The sequence below is a fragment of the Moschus berezovskii genome, chromosome 4 (assembly GCF_049115385.1).
Source record: "Moschus berezovskii isolate FMDL1 chromosome 4, NW_MosBer_1.0, whole genome shotgun sequence".
In the NCBI taxonomy this organism is placed as follows: domain Eukaryota; kingdom Metazoa; phylum Chordata; class Mammalia; order Artiodactyla; family Moschidae; genus Moschus; species Moschus berezovskii.
The window spans coordinates 7,154,097-7,177,109 of NC_142463.1; the positions used below are offsets into that span (position 1 = coordinate 7,154,097).

The window sequence follows — 23,013 nt, forward strand, 5'->3', positions numbered from 1 at the left end:
TCTCTGAATCCTCTTCTGATGCTGACCCAACTAGTCTTTCACCAATCTGTGTAGGGACTGAAGTGTGCATTATTCTGGATCTTTATTACATCTTATAGTTTATGTTCAGGACTTCCCAGATGGTGCAGTGGTAAAGAATTCTCCTACGAAGGCAGAAGACACAAGAGACATGGACTCAATCCCTAGGTTGGGTGTTGGAAGATCCCTTGGAGTAGGAAATGGTAACCCACTCCAGTTTTCTTGCCTGGAATAGCCCATAGACAGAGAAGCTTACACAAAACTATACAAGAAAAGTCTTGATCATCAGATAACCTCGAAGGTGTGGTCACTCACCTAAAGCAAAACATCTTGCACTGTGAAGTCAAGCAGGCCTTAGGAAGAATCACTATAAACAAAGCTGCTGGAGGTAATGGAATTCCAACTGAGCTATTGCAAATCCTAAAACTGATGCTGCTAAAGTGCTGCACTCAATTCACCACCAAATTTGGAAAACTCAGCAGGGACCACAGGACTGGAAAAGGTCAGTTTGCACTCCAACCTCGAAGAAAGACAATGCCAAAGAATGTTCAAACTACTGGAAAACTGTGCTCATTTCACATGTCAGCAAGGTATTGCTCAATATCCTTCAAGCTCGGCTTGAACAGTATATGAATCAAAAACTTCCAGATGTACAAACTGGATTTAGAAAAGGCAGAGAAACCAGATCAAACCACCAACACCCCCTGGATCACAGAAAAAGCAAGGGAATTCCAGGAAAAAAATCTACTTCTGCTTCACGACCACTCTAAAGCCTTTGATTATGTGGATCACAACAAATTGTGGAAAATCTTAAAGAGATGGGAATACCAGACCACGTTACCTGCCTTCTGAGAAACCTGTATGCAAGCAACACTTAGAACTGGACAAGGAACAACAAACTAGTTCAAAATTGGGAAATGATTATGTCAGATCTGTGTATTGTCATCCTCCTTACTTAATTTATATGCAGAATACATCATGCAAAATTCCACACAGCTTGAATCACAAGCTGAAAGCAAGATTGCCTGGAGAAAAATCGACAACCTCAAATATCCAGATTATACCACGCTCATGGCAGAAAATAAAGCAGAATGAAAGAGTCTCTTAATGAGGGTGAAAGAGGAGAGTCAAAAACCTGGCTTAAAACCCAGCATTCAAAAATTAAGATCGTGGTATCCAGTGCCATTACTTCATGGCAAATAGATGGGGAAAAAGGGGAAACACTGGCAGATTTTATTTTCTTGGGCTCCAAAATCTCTGTGGATGGTGACTGTAGCCACAAAATTAAAAGACAATTGCTCCTTGGAAGAAAAGCTATGACAAAACGAAAAAGCGTTTTAAAAAGCAGAGACCTCACTTTGCCAACAAAAGTAGATATAGCTAAAGCTATGGTTTTTTCCAGCAGCCGTGTACGGATGTGAAAGTTGGACCATAAAGAAGGCTGAGCACCGGAGAATTGATGTTTTCAAATTGTGGTACTGGAGAAGACTCCAGAGACTCCCGTGGACAGCAAGGAAATCAAACCAGTCAGTCCTAAGTGAAATCAACCCTGAATATTCACTGTAAAGATCGATGCTAAAACTGAAGCTCCAATACTTTGGGCACCTGATGAGAAGAACTGACTTATTAGAAAAGACCCTGATGCTGGGAAAGATTGAGGGCAGGAAGAGAAGGGGGAGACAGAGGATGAGATGGTTGAATGGCATTACTGGCTCAATTGACGTGAGTTTGAGCAAGCTCCGGGAGATACTGAAGAACAGGGAAGCTTGGTGTGCGACCGTCCATGGGGCTACAAACAGTTGGACACAACTTGGAAACTGAACAACAAAAACAATAATTCAGGGTTAATATGATCAGACTCTGAAACTATGAGGAACGCAGTGGCTCCCACCGTAGAAATGCAGGGTTGGTGACTGGGCTGGGGTAGGCATGCTGATGTGGTCAGGCCCTTCCTCTTTGAGACTCAGTTCTCAGCAGCCCTGTCGCCACCTTCGCTGTGCTCTTGCGCTCAGTTTGACCTCCTCTCCAGCCCTCACCACTGGCCTTTGAGGACCTCAGTGGCCCATGCTGAAGACCTCTCTGACAGGCCATTCAGCTCGGTACATCCCCCCATTTTACTCCAGACCCCAACTTCTGGTCAGAAAACTTCTGGTCAGCACAGCTCCATCTCAAGAACCATGGGCTCAATGATTCCTTTCTCTCATCACAGAGAGCCCGACTTCCATCTCCGGGTTTGTCTCACTTCCACTCCATTTACTCAACCTCTCTGAAACCTCTGCTTCCTTTTGGGGTTGAGGTCTACAGTGCTCACCCCTAACACCTTTACAAGATAATAACACGATGAACTATCAGGGCAATAAAATGCAATTTGCCAGTTCTTTCCTCTTCCAATTGAGCACCCTCAAGCAAAAAACACATAATGGATAAATTCATAGCTCAAATTCTTGGCTCCTTCTTGATTGAGAAAACTGCATGACCATTACAACAGAGGCTGTACGAAAGGGCTGCTGCTGCTGCTAAGTCACTTCAGTCGTGTCGGACTCTGTGTGACCCCATAGACGGCAGCCCATCAGGCTCCCCCGTCCTTGGGATTCTCCAGGCAAGAACACTGGAGTGGGTTGCCATTTCCTTCTCCAATGTGTGAAAGTGAAAAGGGAAAGTGAAGTCGCTCAGTCATGTCTGACTCGTAGCGACCGCATGGACTGCAGCCTACCAGGCTCCTCCGTCCATGGGATTTTCTAGGCAAGAGTACTGGAGTGGCTTGCCGTTGTCTTCTCCGGTACGAAAGGGCAATCATGGTCAAATCATCCCATTACTTGTCAAACTTAATGTGGACCTTCACCCCTGCCTCTCATTCATCTCAAAGTCCATCACAAACCTACACTACACTCCTGGATCACTTTAATAATGTATCTCACCAAAGACTGTTCAAAGGAGAATGCAAGGTAGAAATCTTTAGAAAGATCAGTAGATAAGTAAGCACGTGGACGTAAGCTGTTCTTTTTAAATATGTTCCACTTGGGAACTCCTTATTGGTCTAGTGACTGGAATCGTCCATTTCGCAAGAGCCTTAGGTAGCAGTGTGGTGAAAAAATTTTTTAATTTTTTTTAATTCAAAGAATGTGTTCCACTTGGAACACTGATTGAATAAAAGCATCTGTACACACCTGAGATAATGGTTTCCTGTGGGCACAGTTGATACCCCCAATGAACACCATGTTGGGCATGATCGGCCGCGGGTAGTCCATCACAAAGTCTCCTCTGAACAGCCACACGGATCCAGAGGCAAGAATCTCCACCAGTGACACCTCTCTCTGAAGAAGCTCAGAGGCCAAACGTGCATAAGGAGTGAAAGTAACCTGGCAAATGTACTTCAGGCTCAGAGGGTAGAGCATGTTCTTGACCCTCTGGAAGAATGTCATGCGGTCTGGATTCATTGTTAACAACCTGGGAACATATGAGAAAGGGTTTGGGCAAGCTGTGCCCTCAACATCTAAGTCGCAGGGAACAAAACGTAGAAAAAACACAGCAGGAATGGACAGGTACTTAGCAAGCACTGCCCCGCAGGGGTAAACAGGGTCCGTTAAAACCACATCAAAGGAACTGGCATTCAGGTGCCTGATTAGATCCTGGTTATACAGCAACCCCTCACAAGACCTTTCAAAGAACAAAGATGCCTTTTTCAAAGAAGCCATAGTTTTCAAAAACATCGTTACCCAATGTACTCTTTCAAAAAGCAGATGTACATGAGCCTTCACGAGGGAATCCCATGTGTCCTGTGTGTACGGAATTGAGTAGGTTTTCGTGATGAAAAAGTCCTCTGCCTTGATGTGCATATTCACCTCTGGAGCAACAACCACTGCCTGGTGACCTCTGGCGTGGAGCTCCTGCACGGCCTCCCGCATGCTGAGCCAGTGGCTGCCCTCCATGGGGACCACCAGCACCTTCCCCGCCTCGGCCCATCGCCCGAGGCACAGACAGAGCAGGAGTCCAGCCAGCACCTGCCGTGGAAGCTGCAGTCCCAGGGCCATCTCCACACAAACCAGAAGGTGCTCCGTCTCTGGTGGGGCTGTGCCACCTATATTTGTTCCCGTATCTTTATCTTATCATCAAGTCACTTAAGCTAAATGGCCTGTCATTGGCAGGCGGTGTGCCCTGCTTACATTAATCATTACAGGATAAGTCCATGCCTGGGTTTCATCACCTCTGATTTCACCCAGGGAAAGGTTACCACCCCCATTATCTTAGAAAAACTCTTCTGACCTGCTGCTTCCTCTGGGGAGCATTCTAGTTCACTCTCTTCTTTTTCATCCAAGACTCAAACAAGGCTGTGCTGCCCATTCATTTGGTCACCTCCTGCATCTCTACTAACTGTGTTCTCTGGGGCTGGACTGAACTCTGAGGAGTCACCTCTGCCCCCGTGCCTACCCAGAAACTCTGCTACAAGTGATCTTATCTGAGAACTCTTCAAACTCTTTCTCCCCATCATGGATGAACACAGATCACATCCAGGGAAACATATAACATCACAAGAACAGCTTTCTCTCAGCAGGGAGGGGATGGTGGCTCTCTGACTTGCTCCTGTTCCACACTGGACACCTCAATCACTGCTCAGAAGAGATTCTGTCTGAGTAGCTGCCCAAAATGGAAACATCTGCAAGGATCCTTGAGAACAACAGCAAAAGGGCTGCTTGAGAATTCTTTATCTGCTTCATGGAAAAGAAGTTCTTCTTAACTAAATAATCAATGGGTAAAGCAATTCTTTATAATTACAGTGGGGTTCAGAGGACACCAGGGTCTAGTGTCTGCTTCACTTTGAACAGAAGGGACAGCCCCATGCCTGTGTACAGGCACTCTGAATCCTCTTCTGATGTGGACCGCACTAGGCTTCCACTGCTCTATGTAGGGACTGAAGTGTGCATTATTCTGGATCTTTATTACATCTTATAGTTTATGTTCAGGACTTCCCAGATGGTGCAGTGGTAAAGAATTCTCCTATGAATGCAGAAGACACAAGAGACGTGGACTCAATCACTAGGTTGGGTGTTGGAAGATCCCTTGGAGTAAGAAATGATAACCCACACCAGTTCTTTTCCTGGAATAGCCCATAGACAGAGGAGCCTACACAAAACTATACAAAAAAGTCTTAATCATCAGATAACCTCGAAGGTATGGTCACTCACATATAGCCAAACATCTCGCACTGTGAAGTCAAGCAGGCCTTAGGAAGAATCACTATAAACAAAGCTACTGGAGGTGATGGAATTCCAGCTGAGCTATTGCAAATCCTAAAATTAATGCTGCTAAAGTGCTGCACTCAATACACCAGCAAATTTGGAAAACTCAGCAGGGGCCACAGGACTGGAAAACCTCAGTTTACATTCCAATCTCAAAGAAAGACAAGGCCAAAGAGTGTTCAAACTACTGGACAATTGTGCTCATTTCAGATGTTAGCTAGGTAATACTCAAAATCCTTCAAACAATATGTGAATCAAAAACTTCAAAATGTACAAGATGGATTTAGAAAAGGCAGAGGAACCAGAGATCAAATTACCAACATCACCTGGATATTAGAAAAAAATAAGAAATTCCAGAAAAAAATCTACTTCTGCTTCATGACCTCTCTAAAGCCTTTGATTGTGTGGATCACAACAAATTGTGGAAAATTCTTAAAGAAATGGGAATACAAGACCATGTTACCTGCCTTCTGAGAAACCTGTGTGCAGGTCTAGAAGCAACAGTTAGAACTGGACATGGAACAACAACTAGCTCAAAATTGGGAAATGATTATGTCAAAGCTGTATATTGTCATCCTTTTTCTTTAATTTATATGCAGAGTACATCATGCAAAATGCCACACTGGATGAATCACAAGCTGGAATCAAGATTGCCAGGGGAAATATCAACAACCTCAAATATGCAGATGGTATCAGTCTCATGGCAGAAAACGAAGAAGAATGAAAGAGTCTCTTGATTAGAGTGAAAGAGGAGATGAAAAAGCTGGCTTAAAACTCAGCATTCAAAAATTAAGATCATGGCAAATATATGTGGGAAAAATGGATACCCTGGCAGATTTTATATTCTTGGGCTCCAAAATCACTGTGGATGGTGACTATAGCCACAAAATTAAAAGACGCTTGCTCCTTGGGAGAAAAGCTATGACAAAACGAAAAAGCGTTTTAAAAAGCAGAGACATCATTTTGCCAACAAAAGTAGATATAGTCAACACTATGGAATTTCCAGCAGCCATGTATGGATGTGAATGTTGGACCATAAAGAATGCTGAGCGTGGAATAATTGATGCTTTCAAATTGTGGTACTGGAGAAGACTCCAGAGAGTTCCCTGGACAGCAAAGAAATCAAACCAGTCAATCCTAAGAGAAATCAACCCTGAATATTCACTGGAAAGATTGATGCTAAAACAAGCTCCAATAATTTGGGCACCTGATGAGAAGAACTGACTCATTTAAAAAGGCCCTGATGCTGGGAAAGATTGAGGGCAGGAGGAGAAGGGGAAGACAGAGGATGAGATTGTTGAATGGCATCACTTACTCAGTGGACATGATTTGAGGAAACTCCTGGAGATAGTGAAGAACTGGGAAGCCTAGTGTGCTACAGTCCATGGGGCTGCAAACAGTTGGACACGACTTGGCAACTGAACCACAACAATTCAGGGTTAATATATGCAGACTCTGAAACTATGAGGAATGCAGTAGCTCCCACCGTAGAAATGCAGGGTTGGTGACTGGGCTGGGGTAGGCATGCTGATGTGGTCAGGCCCTTCCTCTTTGAGACTCAGTTCTCAGCAGCCCTGTCACCACCTTCGCTGTGCTCTTGCGCTCAGTTTGACCTCCTCTCCAGCCCCCACCACTGGCCTTTAAGGACCTCAGTGGCCCATGCTGAAGACCTGTCTGACAGGCCATTCAGCTCGGTACATCCCCCCATTTTACTCCAGACCCCAACTTCTGGTCAGAAAACTTCTGGTCAGCACAGCTCCATCTCAAGAACCGTGGGCTCAATGATTCCTTTCTCTCATCACAGAGAGCCCGACTTCCATATCCGGGTTTGTCTCACTTCCATTCCATTTACCCAACCTCTCTGAAACCTCTGCTTCCTTTTGGGGTTGAGGTCTCCAGTGAACACCCCTAATATCTTTACAAGTCAAAACATCAGTGAAGCATCACGGTAATAAATGCAGTTTGCCAGTTCTTTCCGCCTGCAGTTGAACACCCTCAAGCAAAAAATCAATGATGGATGAATTCACAGCTCAAGTTCTTGGCTCCTACTAGACTGAGAAAACTGCACAGCCATTACAACAGAGGCTGTACGAAAGGGCGGTCACGGTCAAACCACCCCATTCCTTGTCAAACCTAATATGGACCTTCACCCCTGCCTCTCATCCCCTCAAAAACCATCAAAACCTACACTACGCTCCTGGAGCACTTTAATAATGTGTCTCATCGAAGAGTGTGTGAAGGAGAGCGAGAGGTAGAAATCATTAGAAAGATCAGGAGATAAGAAAGCACATGGAAATAGGTTGTCTTTTACAACTATGCTCCACTTGGGAATTCCCTGTTGGTCTAGTGGTTGGAACCCACCGTTTCACTGCAAGGGCCTGGCATTGCAGTGGCTGAAAACATTTTTAAATTTTTTTTAATTAAAATAATGCATTCCACTTGGAACTTTGAAAAAAACCAACATACTGACCTGAGATAACGGTTTCCTGTGGGCACAGTTGATACCCCCAATGAACACCATGTTGGGCATGATCGGCCGCGGGTACTCCATCACAAAGTCTCCTCTGAACAGCCACACGGATCCAGATGCAAGAATCTCCACCAGTGACACCTCTCTCTGAAGAAGCTCAGAGGCCATACGTGCATAAGGAGTGAAAGCAACCTGGCAAATGTACTTCAGGCTCAGAGGGTAGAGCATGTTCTTGACCCTCTGGAAGAATGTCATGTGGTCTGAATTCCTTGTTAACAACCTGGGGACATATGAGAAAGGGTTTGGGCATGCTGTGCCCTCAACATCTAAGTCACATGGAATGTGCCGCAAAAAAACACAGCAGGAATGGACAGGTACTTAGCCAGCACTGCCCCACAGGGGTAAAAAGGGTCTGTTAAAACCACATCAAAGGCACTAGCATTCAGGTGCCTGATTAAGTCCTTGTTATACAACAGCCCCTTACAACACCTTTCAAAGAACAAAGATGTCTTCTTCAAATGTGCCATAGTTTCCAAAAACATTGCTACAAAATGTAGTTTTTCAAAAAGCACTGGTACACGACTCTTCATGAGGGAATCAAATGTGTGCTCTGTGTAGGAAACAGCATACGTTTTCATGATGAAAAAGTCCTCTGCCTTGATGTGCACGTTCACCTCTGGAGCAACGACCACTGCCTGGTGACCTCTGGCATGGAGCTCCCGCACGGCCTCCCGCATGCTGAGCCAGTGGCTGCCCTCCATGGGGACCACCAGCACCTTCCCTGCCTCGGCCCGTCACCAGACGCACAGACAGAGCAAGAGATCCGCCAGCACCTGCCATGGAAGCTGCACTCCCAGGGCCATCTCTGCAAAAACAAGAAGCTACTGAGTCTCTATTTGGGCTGTGCTGCCTGTATTTGTTCCCTTGTCTTTATCTTATCAGCAAGTCACTTTAGCAAAGTGGCCTGTCATTGGAAGGTAGCATGCCCTCTATACATTAATCATTACAGAATAAGTACATGCCTTGGTTTCATCACCTCTGATTTCACCCAGGGAAAGATCCCTCCCCCTTATCTTCGAAAATCTCCTCTGACTCTGCAGCTCTCTCTGGGGAAGATTCTAGTTCACTCTCTTGTTCTTCATCCAAGACCCACAGCAAGACTGTGCCTGCCCATTCCCTTGGTCACCTCCTACCTCTCTGCTAACTGTGTTCCTTGGGGCTGGACTGAACGCTGAGGAGTAACCTCTGCCCCAGGCCCCACCCAGAACCTCTGCTGCATGTGACCTTATCTGAGAACTCTTTAAACACTTCTACCCCAATTCATGGTGAACAGGGAGCTAATCCAGGGAAGTTACATTGCTAGGACTGCTTTCTCAGTGGGGAGGGGTTGTTGGCTCTCTGGTTTGTAACTGATCCACACTGGACACCTCTTGAACTGCTCAGGAGAGAGTCTGTCCAAGTAGCTGCCCAAAATGGAAACATCAGCAAGGATCCTTGAGAACAACAGCAGAAGGACTGCTTGAGAATTCTTTATCTGCCTCATGGAATAGAAGTTCCTGTTATTTAAATCATCAGTGGGCAAGGCAGCTCTTTGTAATGAGAGTGGGGTTCAGAGGATGCCAGGGTCCAGTGCTGGCTTCACTTTGGACAGGAGGGATGGCCCCATGCCTCCATGCAGGCTCTCTGAATCCTCTCCTGATGTGAAGGTACTAGCCCTCCACTACTCTGGTTAGGGACTGAAGTGTACATTAATTTCGGCCTTTATTACATCTCATAGTTTATGTTCAGGACTTCCCAGATGGTGCAGTGGTAAAGAATTCGCCTACGAATGCAGAAGACACAAGAGAAACTCAATCCCTAGGTTGGGTGTTGGAAGATCTCTTGGAGTAAGAAATGGTAACCCACACCAGTTTTTTTCCTGGAATAGCCCATAGACAGAGGAGCCTACACAAAACTATACAAAAAAGGTCTTAATCATCAGATAACCTCGGAGGTATGGTCACTCACGTATAGCCAAACATCTCGCACTGTGAAGTCAAGCAGGCCTTAGGAAGAATCACTATAAACAAAGCTACTGGAGGTGATGGAATTCCAGCTGAGCTATCACAAATCCTAAAATTGATGTTGCTCAAGTGCTGCACTCAATACACCAGCAAATTTGGAAAACTCAGCAGGGGCCCAATCTCAAAGAAAGACAAGGCCAAACAATGTTCAAACTACTGGACAATTGTGCTCATTTCACATGTTAGCTAGGTAATACTCAAAATCCTTCAAACAATATGTGAATCAAAAACTTCCAGATGTACAAGCTGGATTTAAAAAAGGCAGAGGAACCAGAGATCAAATTACCAAAAACAACTGGATATTAGAAAAAAATAAGAAATTCCAAAAATAATCTACTTCTGCTTCATGACCTCTCTAAAGCCTTTGATTGTGTGGATCACAACAAATTGTGGAAAATTCTTAAAGAAATGGGAATACAAGACCATGTTACCTGCCTTCTGAGAAACCTGTATGCAAGTCTAGAAGCAACAGTTAGAACTGGACATGGAATAACAAACTAGCTCAAAATTGGGAAATGATTATGTCAAAGCTGTATATTGTCATCCTTTTATTTAATTTATATGCAGAGTACATCAAGCGAGATGCCACACTGGATGAATCACAAGCTGGAATCAAGATTGCCAGGGGAAATATCAACAACCTCAAATATGCAGATAATATCACTCTCATGGCCGAAAACGAAGAAGAATGAAAGAGTCTCTTGATGAAAGTGAAAGAGGAGATGAAAAAGCTGGCTTAAAACTCAGCATTCAAAAATTAAGATCATGGCAAATATATGTGGGAAAAATGGATACCCTGGCGGATTTTATTTTCTTAAGCTTCAAAATCACTGCAGATGATGACTATAGCCACAAAATTAGAAGACAATTGCTCCTTGGGAGAAAAGCTATGACAAAACTAGAGAACATTTTAAAAAGAAGAGACATCACTTTTCCAACAAAAGTAGATATAGCCAAAACTATGTTTTTTTCCAGCAGCTGTGTACAGATGAACTGATGCTTTCAAATTGTGGTACTGGAGAAGACTCCAGAGAGTTCCCTGGACAGCAAAGAAATCAAACCAGTCAATTCTAAGAGAAATCAACCCTGAATATTTACTGTAATGATTGATGATAAAACAAGCTTCAATTATTTGGGCACCTGATGAGAAGAACTGACTCATGAAAAGGGCCCTGATGCTGGGAAACACTGAGGGCAGGAGGAGAAGGGGAAGACAGAGGATGAGATTGTTGAATGGCATCATTTACTCAATGGACATGAGTTTGAGGAAACTCCTGGAGATAGTGAAGAACTGGGAAGCCTAGTGTGCTACAGTCCATAGGGCTGCAAACAGTTGGACACGACTTGGCAACTGAACCACAACAATTCAGGGTTAATATATGCAGACTCTGAAACTATGAGGAATGCAGTAGCTCCCACCGTAGAAATGCAGGGTTGGTGACTGGGCTGGGGTAGGCATGCTGATGTGGTCAGGCCCTTCCTCTTTGAGACTCAGTTCTCAGCAGCCCTGTCGCCACCTTTGCTGTGCTCTTGGGCTCAGTTTGACCTCCTCTCCAGCCCTCACCACTGGCCTTTAAGGACCTCAGTGGCCCACGCTGAAGACCTCTCTGACAGGCCATTCAGCTCGGTACATCCCCCCCATTTTACTCCAGACCCCAACTTCTGGTCAGAAAACTTCTGGTCAGCACAGCTCCATCCCAAGAACCGTGGGCTCAATGATTCCTTTCTCTCATCACAGAGAGCCCGACTTCCATCTCTGGGTTTGTCTCACTTCCACCTCATTTACTCAACCTCTCTGAAACCTCTGCCTCCTTTTGGGGTTGAGGTCTTCAGGGTCCACCCCTAATATCTTTACAAGTCAAAACATCAGTGAAGCATCACGGTAATAAATGCAGTTTGCCAGTTCTTTCCGCCTGCAATTAAACACCCTCAAGCAAAAAACCCATGATGGATGGATTCACAGCTCAAGTTCTTGGCTCCTACTAGACTGAGAAAACTGCACAGCCATTACAACAGAGGCTGTACAAAAGGGCGGTCACGGTCAAACCACCCCATTCCTTGTCAAACCTAATATGGACCTTCACCCCTGCCTCTCATCCCCTCAAAAACCATCAAAACCTACACTACGCTCCTGGAGCACTTTAATAATGTGTCTCATCGAAGAGTGTGTGAAGGAGAGCGAGAGGTAGAAATCATTAGAAAGATCAGGAGATAAGAAAGCACATGGAAATAGGTTGTCTTTTACAACTATGCTCCACTTGGGAATTCCCTGTTGGTCTAGTGGTTGGAACCCACCATTTCACTGCAAGGGCCTGGCATTGCAGTGGCTGAAAACATTTTTAAAAATTCTTTAAGTAAAAGAATGTATTCCACTTGGAACATTGAAAAACACCAACATACAGACCTGAGATAACGGTTTCCTGTTGCCACAGTTGATACCCCCAATGAACACCATGTTGGGCATGATTGGCCGCGGGTAGTCCATCACAAAGTCTCCTCTGAACAACCACACGGATCCAGACGCAAGAATCTCCACCAGTGACACCTCTCTCTGAAGAAGCTCAGAGGCCATACGTGCATAAGGAGTGAAAGCAACCTGGCAAATGTACTTCAGGCTCAGAGGGTAGAGCATGTTCTTGACCCTCTGGAAGAATGTCATGTGGTCTGAATTCCTTGTTAACAACCTGGGGACATATGAGAATGGGTTTGGGCACGCTGTGCCCTCAACATCTAAGCCACACAGAACAGATCGCAAAAAAAACACAGCAGGAATGGACAGGTACTTAGCCAGCACTGCCCCGCAGGGGTTAAAAGGATCTGTTAAAACCACATCAAAGGAACTGGCATTCAGGTCTCTGATCAGATCCTTGTTATACAATAGTGCCTCACAAGACTTTTCATACAGCAAAGACATATTTTTCAAAGTTGCCATAGCTTCCCAAAACATTGTTAAAAAATGCACTCTTTGGAAAAACACATGAATATGGGTCCTCATGATGGACTCAAACTCATCCTGCGTGTAGGGAACGGCGTAGACTTTCACGGTAAAAAAGTCCTCTGCCTTGATGTGCAGGTTCACCTCAGGAAAGAGGACCACTGCGCGGTGACCTCTGGCGTGGAGCTCCCGCACGGCCTCCCGCATGCTGAGCCAGTGGCTGCCCTCCATGGGGACCACCAGCACCTTCCCCGCCTCGGCCCATTGCCCAACGCACAGACAGAGCAGAAGTCCAGCCAGCACCTGCCGTGGAAGCTGCAGTCCCAGGGCCATCTCTGCACAAACCAGAAGCTACTGAGTCTCTAGTCGGGCTGTGCTGCCTGTATTTGTTCCCTTGTCTTTATCTTATCAATGAGTCACTTAAGCTAAATGGCCTGTCATTGGAAGGTAGTGTGCCCTGCTTACATTAATCATTACAGAATAAATACATGCCTTGGTTTCATCACCTCTGATTTCACCCAGGGAAAGATCCCTCCCTCTTCGAAAATCTCCTCTGACTCTGCTGCTTTCAATGGGGAGCATTCTAGTTCACTTTCTTGTTCTTCATCCAAGACCTAAAGCAAGGCTGTGCCTGCCCATTCCCTTGGTCACCTCCTACCTCTCTGCCAACCGTGTTCTCTGGGTCTGGACTGAACTCTGAGGAGTCACTTCTGCCCCAGTCCCCACCCAGAACCTCTGCTACAAGTGACCTTATCTGAGAACTCTTTAAACTCTTCCACCCCAATTCATGGGTGAACACGGAGCTAATCTAGGGAAATTACATTACTAGGACTGCTTTCTCACAGGGAAGGTATGGTAGCTCTCTGGTTTGCTCCTGTTTCACATTGAATACCTCTTGCACTGCTCAGGAGAAGGTCTGTCCGAGTAGCTGCCCAAAATGGAAACATCTGCAAGGATCCTTGAGAACAACAGCAGAAGGGATACTTGAGAATTCTTTATCTACCTCATGGAATAGAACTTCCTGTTATCTAAATCATCAATGGGCAAGGCAATTCTTTATAATAACAGTGGGGTTCAGAGGACGCCAGGGTCCAGTGCCTGCTTCACTTTGGACAGGAGGGATAGCCCCATGCCTCTGTACAGCCTCTCTGATACCTCTTCTGATGTGGACCGCACTAGGCTTCCACTGCTCTATGTAAGGACTGAAGTGTGCCTTATTCTGGATCTTTATTACATCTTACAGTTTATGTTCAGGACTTCCCACATGGTGCAGTGGTAAAGAATTCTCCTACGAAGGCAGAAGACACAAGAGACATGGACTCAATCCCTAGGTTGGGTGTTGGAAGATCCCTTGGAGCAGGAAATGGTAACCCACTCCAGTTTTCTTGCCTGGAATAGCCCATAGACAGAGGAGCTTACACAAAACTATACAAGATATATATATCAGATAACCTCGAAAGTGTGGTCACTCACCTAAAGCAAAACATCTCGCACCATGAAATCAAGCAGGCCTTAGGAAGAATCAATATAAATAAAGCTATTAGAGGGAATGGAATTCCAGCTGAGCTATTGCAAATCCTAAAATTAATGCTGCTAAAGTGCTGCACTCAATACACCAGCAAATTTGGAAAACTCAGCACCGGCCACAAGACTGGAAAACCTCAGTTTGCATTCCAATCTATAAGAAAGACAAGGCCAAAGAGTGTTCAAACTACTGGACAATTGTGCTCATTTCATATGTTAGCTAGGTAATACTCAAAATCCTTCAAACAATATGTGAATCAAAAACTTCAAAATGTACAAGATGGATTTAGAAAAGGCAGAGGAACCAGAGATCAAATTACCAACATCACCTGGATATTAGAAAAAAATAAGAAATTCCAGAAAAAAATCTACTTCTGCTTCATGACCTCTCTAAAGCCTTTGATTGTGTGGATCACAACAAATTGTGGAAAATTCTTAAAGAAATGGGAATACAAGACCATGTTACCTGCCTTCTGAGAAACCTGTGTGCAGGTCTAGAAGCAACAGTTAGAACTGGACATGGAACAACAACTAGCTCAAAATTGGGAAATGATTATGTCAAAGCTGTATATTGTCATCCTTTTTCTTTAATTTATATGCAGAGTACATCATGCAAAATGCCACACTGGATGAATCACAAGCTGGAATCAAGATTGCCAGGGGAAATATCAACCTCAGATATGCAAATGATATCACTCTCATAGCAGAAAACGAAGAAGAATGAAAGAGTCTCTTGATGAGAGTGAAAGAGGAGATGAAAAAGCTGGCTTAAAACTCAGCATTCAAAAATTAAGATCATGGCAAATATATGTGGGAAAAATGGATACCCTGGCAGATTTTATATTCTTGGGCTCCAAAAACACTGTAGATGGTGACTATAGCCACAAAATTAAAAGACGCTTGCTCCTTGGGAGAAAAGCTATGACAAAACGAAAAGCGTTTTAAAAAGCAGAGACATCACTTTGCCAACAAAAGTAGATATAGTCAACACTATGGAATTTCCAGCAGCCATGTATGGATGTGAATTTTGGACCATAAAAACGCTGAGCGTGGAATAATTGATGCTTTCAAATTGTGGTACTGGAGAAGACTCCAGAGAGTTCCTTGGACAGCAAGGAAATCAAACCAGTCAATCCTAAGAGAAATCAGCCCTGAATATTCACTGAAAAGATTGATGCTAAAACAAGCTCCAATAATTTGGGCACCTGATGAGAAGAACTGACTCATTTAAAAAGGCCCTGATGCTGGGAAAGATTGAGGGCAGGAGGAGAAGGGGAAGACAGAGGATGAGATTGTTGAATGGCATCACTTACTCAGTGGACATGATTTGAGGAAACTCCTGGAGAGAGTGAAGAACTGGGAAGCCTAGTGTGCTACAGTCCATGGGGCCGCAAATAGTTGGACACGACTTGGCAACTGAACCACAACAACAATTCAGGGTTAATATATGCAGACTCTGAAACTATGAGGAACGCAGTGGCTCCCACCGTAGAAATGCAGGATTGGTGACTGGGCTGGGGTAGGCATGCTGATGTGGTCAGGCCCTTCCTCTTTGAGACTCAGTTCTCAGCAGCCCTGTCGCCACCTTCGCTGTGCTCTTGCGTTCAGTTTGACCTCCTCTCCAGCCCCCACCACTGGCCTTTAAGGACCTCAGTGGCCCATGCTGAAGACCTGTCTGACAGGCCATTCAGCTCGGTACATCCCCCCATTTTACTCCAGACCCCAACTTCTGGTCAGAAAACTTCTGGTCAGCACAGCTCCATCTCAAGAACCGTGGGCTCAATGATTCCTTTCTCTCATCACAGAGAGCCCGACTTCCATCTCCCTCAACCTCTCTGAAACCTCTGCCTCCTTTTGGGGTTGAGGTCTCCAGTGAACACCCCTAATATCTTTACAAGTCAAAACATCAGTGAAGCATCACGGTAATAAATGCAGTTTGCCAGTTCTTTCCGCCTGCAGTTGAACACCCTCAAGCAAAAAATCAATGATGGATGAATTCACAGCTCAAGTTCTTGGCTCCTACTAGACTGAGAAAACTGCACAGCCATTACAACAGAGGCTGTACGAAAGGGCGGTCACGGTCAAACCACCCCATTCCTTGTCAAACCTAATATGGACCTTCACCCCTGCCTCTCATCCCCTCAAAAACCATCAAAACCTACACTACGCTCCTGGAGCACTTTAATAATGTGTCTCATCGAAGAGTGTGTGAAGGAGAGCGAGAGGTAGAAATCATTAGAAAGATCAGGAGATAAGAAAGCACATGGAAATAGGTTGTCTTTTACAACTATGCTCCACTTGGGAATTCCCTGTTGGTCTAGTGGTTGGAACCCACCGTTTCACTGCAAGGGCCTGGCATTGCAGTGGCTGAAAACATTTTTAAATTTTTTTTAATTAAAATAATGCATTCCACTTGGAACTTTGAAAAAAACCAACATACTGACCTGAGATAACGGTTTCCTGTGGGCACAGTTGATACCCCCAATGAACACCATGTTGGGCATGATCGGCCGCGGGTACTCCATCACAAAGTCTCCTCTGAACAGCCACACGGATCCAGATGCAAGAATCTCCACCAGTGACACCTCTCTCTGAAGAAGCTCAGAGGCCATACGTGCATAAGGAGTGAAAGCAACCTGGCAAATGTACTTCAGGCTCAGAGGGTAGAGCATGTTCTTGACCCTCTGGAAGAATGTCATGTGGTCTGAATTCCTTGTTAACAACCTGGGGACATATGAGAATGGGTTTGGGCATGCTGTGCCCTCAACATCTAAGTCACATGGAATGTGCCGCAAAAAAAACACAGCAGGAATGGACAGGTACTTAGCCAGCACTGCCCCACAGGGGTAAAAAGGGTCTGTTAAAACCACATCAAAGGCACTAGCATTCAGGTGCCTGATTAAGTCCTTGTTATACAACAGCCCCTCACAACACCTTTCAAAGAACAAAGATGCCTTTTTCAAAGATGCCATAGTTTCCAAAAACATTGCTACAAAATGTAGTTTTTCAAAAAGCACTGGTACACGACTCTTCATGAGGGAATCAAATGTGTGCTCTGTGTAGGAAACAGCATACGTTTCCATGATGAAAAAGTCCTCTGCCTTGATGTGCATATTCACCTCTGGAGCCACGACCACTGCCTGGTGACCTCTGGCGTGGAGCTCCCGCACGGCCTCCCGCATGCTGAGCCAGTGGCTGCCCTCCATGGGGACCACCAGCACCTTCCCCGCCTCGGCCCATCGCCCGACGCACAGACAGAGCAGGAGTCCAGCCAGCACCTGCCGCCAAAGCTGTCGTCTCAGGGCCATTTCCGCACAAACGAGAAGCTACTGAGTCTCTATTTGGGCTGTGCTGCCTGTATTTGTTCCCTTGTCTTTATCTTATCAGCAAGTCACTTTAGCAAAGTGGCCTGTCATTGGAAGGTAGCATGCCCTCTATACATTAATCATTACAGAATAAGTACATGCCTTGGTTTCATCACCTCTGATTTCACCCAGGGAAAGATCCCTCCCCCTTATCTTCGAAAATCTCCTCTGACTCTGCAGCTCTCTCTGGGGAAGATTCTAGTTCACTCTCTTGTTCTTCATCCAAGACCCACAGCAAGACTGTGCCTGCCCATTCCCTTGGTCACCTCCTACCTCTCTGCTAACTGTGTTCCTTGGGGCTGGACTGAACGCTGAGGAGTAACCTCTGCCCCAGGCCCCACCCAGAACCTCTGCTGCATGTGACCTTATCTGAGAACTCTTCCACCCCAATTCATGGGTGAACATGGAGCTATCCAGGGAAATTACATTGCTAGGACTGCTTTCTCAGCGGGGAGGGGATGGTGGCTTTCTGGTTTGCTCCTGTTCCACACTGGACACCTCTTGCACTGCTCAGGAGAGAGTCTGTCCGAGTACCTGCCCAAAATGGAAACATCTGCAAGGATCCTTGAGAACAACAGCAGAAGGGCTGCGTGAGAATTCTTTATCTGCCTCATGGAATAGAAGTTCCTGTTATTTAAATCATCAGTGGGCAAGGCAGCTCTTTGTAATGAGAGTGGGGTTCAGAGGACGCCAGGCTCCCACGCCTGCTTCCCGTTGGACAGGAGGGACGGCCCCATGCCTCCATGCAGGCTCTTCGAACCCTCTCCTGATGCTGAAGGTACTAGCCCTCCACTACTCTGGTTAGGGACTGAAGTGTACATTAATCTTGGCCTTTATTACATCTCATAGCTTATGTTCAGATTTTTCTCCAAGTTCAGTTACAGACCAAATCCTGAAAAGGGCAGATTCTTCAGAATAGAAGAGCTCCAGAATTTGTGAGACCGTTCTGAGGTGGGGCCTGTGCAATTTTTGTGTCTCAGCCCCTTGAGATGACCCTACTACAGAGACTGATGGCCACGTGTGCTCAACAGAATGTGACATCTCCATGTCTAATCTGCCCTGGGGAAGATGGGGTATGACTTTCTGGGCTGCCCAGCTTTCTCACTGAGCACCCTCTTCTGCATCCATGGTTTCTGCCAGAATGACATCCTGCCATGGGCCACATGTCCGGCCAGGCTGACGTTTTCCTTTGGGAGAAAGTTTTCCCTCATTCTGGATCCACGTTGATAACAGATTTCATTATGTGGCAAAAGGATGCAGGCCAGTGTGCCTCCTGTATCACACAGGCTGCCACAATGCTGGGGGCGTTTGCTTTAACCATCCTTGGAATCTGTGGTCCAAGATCCTGGATCTCCAACAGCAACATCTCAGCTCTTTTTCTGGACCCTCTTTCTGTCCCAGCCATATTCCTGCATGTTTCCCCCAAGGCTCACTTTCTGACCTCCACTCCCAGCTTAAATCTTATCATATCTGTCAAGCAAATTACAGGATATTTGTCAGCAAAACCAGAGCCGGGCACCAATTCCATGGGGAATAGCAAAGGTCATCACTATGCAGCCGCCAGGAATGAAAGTCCAAACATCTCTGCCCACTGCTTCTTGGTATCTGAATCACCAGGAAGAGCACAGTCAAGAACTGGATGGAAGAACACTTTCTTTACACAGAGCAAGATCAGCCCCAACAGTGGGCATTGGTACCCACAAGCAGCCAGTCTCCCCTGATGGCCGACCCAGGGCAATTTGCCTCCACGCATCCCTTTTATGCCCGGTAGAAAGACCCTGCCCCCTCCCTGAGGAGGACAGTGTAACAGTAGGGTTGGCCAAGTTCCATAACATGCGTGCACTTCAAAGACAGAAGAGCAGACATTGAACCTGAAACAGGGAAATACACTCTCACACAAGGTGATAAGCCTAGCATAGGCTGGTTGGCTCCTAATGAGGAAGAGTTCCAAGCCCAAGGCCCATTCTTATGATGCCAAGTGAAGGCCAAAACACCACATGCATGAGAGTTCCCTGGTGGTCCAGTGGTTAAGAATCTGCCTTCTAATGCAAAGGACGTGGGTTCAATCCCTGGTTGAGAAACTAACATCCCATGTACCATGGGGCAACCAACCTTGCATGCCACAGCAAAGATCCTACCTGCCACAAATAAGACCTGATGCATCCAAAAAAAAAATATATATATATATATATATAAAGCTGCTTGCATGAGACTGCCTTTTCCAACACCCAGTTTTATGATTTTTACACAAAGGCAAGCCACAGTTTGTGCTTTGATGGGCCCCACCTCCCCCTGCACACAGGTATGAACAGGCAAGAAGCATCCTTGACAGTAAGAGAACTGTACACCGTGGAAATCTCATGCAGTGTGCAAGAGCAGGTAGCAGGGGGCTGAAAACAGAGAGGGCTGTGTTCGCCTCAAAGTGCCTGGGACAGGTTGACTTGGAACAACAAAAATGTATTGCCTCCCACTCTGGTGGCAGAGTCGAAGGATACGCGTTCATCTTCTCCTGCAAGAACTCCAAAATTGCAAGTCGCTGCTGAACAACCATCAAAAGGAGAATGTTGGACCCCACCAAAAAAAGATACCCCATGTCCAAGGGCAAAGGAGAAGCTGCAATAAGATGTAGGAGGGATGAAATCACATTTAGAATCAAACCCCATACCCGCCAGAGATGCTCGGAGGACTCAAACAAAACCTTCTGTGCAACAGGATGCAGAGACCCCCAGAGATTGAGCCAGACCTGCCTTCAAGTGTTTGAATGTCTTGTGCAGAGGCACAGGCCAGCAGTGGCCTGCCATGGGGACAGGGGCTCTGGCTGCAGCAGACCTGGGTCACCCAGCGTGTGGCATCAGCCCTCTTGGAGGAAGTTGCCATTAGCACCACCATAGAGCCACCGAGCAGACGACCCATAAGCTGCAGAACAATGATACCAAACAAATTCTCGCACTGTTAAGAAAGCTCTAGGACCCACAACACATTTCCCAACCTGGGGATCTGGCAAACGGAATGAGGACCCCCAGGGAATTTGACTTTGGAGGCCAGTAGGAGACTGAGCCAGACTTGCCTATGAGTGTCCAGGAGTGTCCGGTGGAGGTGTGGGTGGACAGTTTGGCCTCAGGCCAAACAAGAGGAAGGGAACACCGCCCTGCCTTTCAACAGAAATTGATTAAATATTTACTGGGCTTAACCCCACCCATCAGAACAAGACCCAGTTTCCCCCATCAGTCTCTCCCATCAAGAAGCTTCCATAAGTCTCAACCTTATTCATCAGAGGGCAGACAGAATGAAAACCACAATCACAGAAAACTAACCAAACTGTCACATGGACCACAGCCTTGTCTGACTCAGTGAAACTGTGAGTGATGCCGTGTAGGGCTACCCAAGACGGACGGGTCATGGAGAGTTCTGACAAAACATAGTCCACTGGACAAGGGAATGACAAACCACTTCAGTATTCTTGCCTTGAGAACCCCATGAACAGTATGAAAAGGCAAAAAGATAGGACACTGAAAGAGGAACTTCCCAGGTCGGTAGGTGCCCAATATGCTACTGGAGATCAGTAGAGAAATAACTCCAGAAAAATGAAGAGACTGAGCCAAAGCAAAAACAACACCCAGTTGTGGATGCGACTGGTGACTGGATTTATGAAAGGCAGAGGAACCATAGATAAAATTCCCAACATCTGTTGGATCATAAAAAAAGCAAGAGAGTTCCAGAAAAACATGTACTTCTGCTTTATTGACTACACCAAAGCCTTTGACTCTGTGGATCACAACAAACTGGGAAATTCTCAAAGAAATGGGAATATCAGACCACCTGACTTGCCTCCTGAGAAATCTGTATGCAGGTCAAGAAGCAGCAGTTAGAACTGGACATGGAACAATGGACTGGCTCCAAATAAAGGAAATAAAGGAGTATGTCAAGGCTGTATACTGTCACCCTGCTTATTTAACTTATATGCAGAGTACATCATGCATAATGCTGAGCTGGATGAAGCACAAGCTGGAATCAAGATTGCCTGGAGAAATATCAATAGCCTCAGATATTCAGATAACACCACCCTTACAGCAGAAACCAAAGAGAAACTAAAAAGCCTCTTGATGAAGGTGAAAGAGAAGAGTGAAAGACTTGGCTTAAAACTCATTATTCAAAACCAAAGATCATGGCATCCGGTCCTATCACTTCATGGCAAATAGATGGGGAAACCATGGAAACAGTGAGATAATTTATCTTCTTGGGTTCCAAAATCATTGCAGGTGGTGAATGCAGCTGTGAAATTAAAAGACGCTTGCTCCTTGGAAGAAAAGCTATGACCAGTATCAGGGTCTTTTTCAATGAGTCAGTTCTTTACATCAGGTGGTCAAAGGATTAGAGCTTCAGCTAGACAGCATATTAAAAAGCAGAGACATTACTTTGTCAACAAAGGTCCATCTAGTCAAAGCTGTGGTTCTTCGAGTAGTTGTGTACGGATGTGAGAGCTGGACTATAAAGAAAGCTGAGCGCTGAAGAACTGATGCTTTTGAACTGTGGTGTTGGAGAAGATTCTTGAGAGTTCCTTTGACAATAATGAGATCCTACCAGTCCATCCTAAAGGAAATCAGTCTTGAATATTCATTGGAAGGACTGATGCTAAAGCTGAAGCTCCAATGCTTTGGCCACCTGATGCAAAGAGCTGACTCACTGAAAAAGCCCCTGATGCTGGGAAAGACTGAAGGCAGGAGGAGAAGGGGACGACAGAGGATGAGATGGTTGGATGACATCATGGACTCTATGGACACGAGTTTGAGCAAGCTCCGGGAGTTGGTGATGGACAGGAAAGCCTGACATGCTGCAGTCCTTGGGGTTGCAAAGAGTTGGACATGACTGAGCGACTGAACTGATTCTGGAGGTGTTTGCGCTCAGTTGTGTCTGACTGTTTTCAACCCCATGAACTGTAGCTGCCAGGCTCCTCCATCCATGAGATTTCCCAGGCAAGAATACTGGAGAGGGTTGTCATTTCCGTCTCCAGAGTCTCTTCCTCTGGAGGGATCAAATCCATGTCTCCTGTGGCTCCTGCATTGCAGGCAGATTCTTCACCTGCTGAGCCATCCAGAAGCCCCACGTTCTGGAGGGCACAGTCCAGATGAAGGTGTCCCAGGGCCACCCTCCCTCTGAGAACTCGGAGGAGGAGCCTGTCCTTGTCCCTTCCAGCCTTGGTGTCTGCTGCACGCTTGGTCCTCCGCGCGCACCTTCCCCCTGCGTGTCTTTACATTGTCTCCCTTCTGTGCATGTCTGTTTCTCTGACTGAATCTCTTTTCATAAAGACACCAGTTGTACTGAGGGCTTTCCTGGTGGCTCAGCAGTAAAGAATCTGCCTGTCAATGAAGGAGAACTGGGTTCGATCCCTGGGTTGGGAAGA

The 23,013-nt window shown here is 45.9% G+C and overlaps 1 protein-coding gene and 4 pseudogenes across 1 annotated transcript in view; all 5 read right to left on the reverse strand.

Moving 5' to 3' along the window:
• The window catches only part of LOC129540619 (UDP-glucuronosyltransferase 1A1-like), a 134,296-nt gene that overhangs the window by 83,326 nt on the left and 27,957 nt on the right, over nt 1-23,013 (reverse strand). The window lies entirely within an intron of this gene.
• On the reverse strand, nt 3,132-5,463 carry LOC148777967 (UDP-glucuronosyltransferase 1A3 pseudogene; annotated as a pseudogene).
• On the reverse strand, nt 7,672-9,373 carry LOC148777968 (UDP-glucuronosyltransferase 1A3 pseudogene; annotated as a pseudogene).
• On the reverse strand, nt 11,443-13,243 carry LOC148777969 (UDP-glucuronosyltransferase 1A3 pseudogene; annotated as a pseudogene).
• On the reverse strand, nt 15,654-17,828 carry LOC129540623 (UDP-glucuronosyltransferase 1A3 pseudogene; annotated as a pseudogene).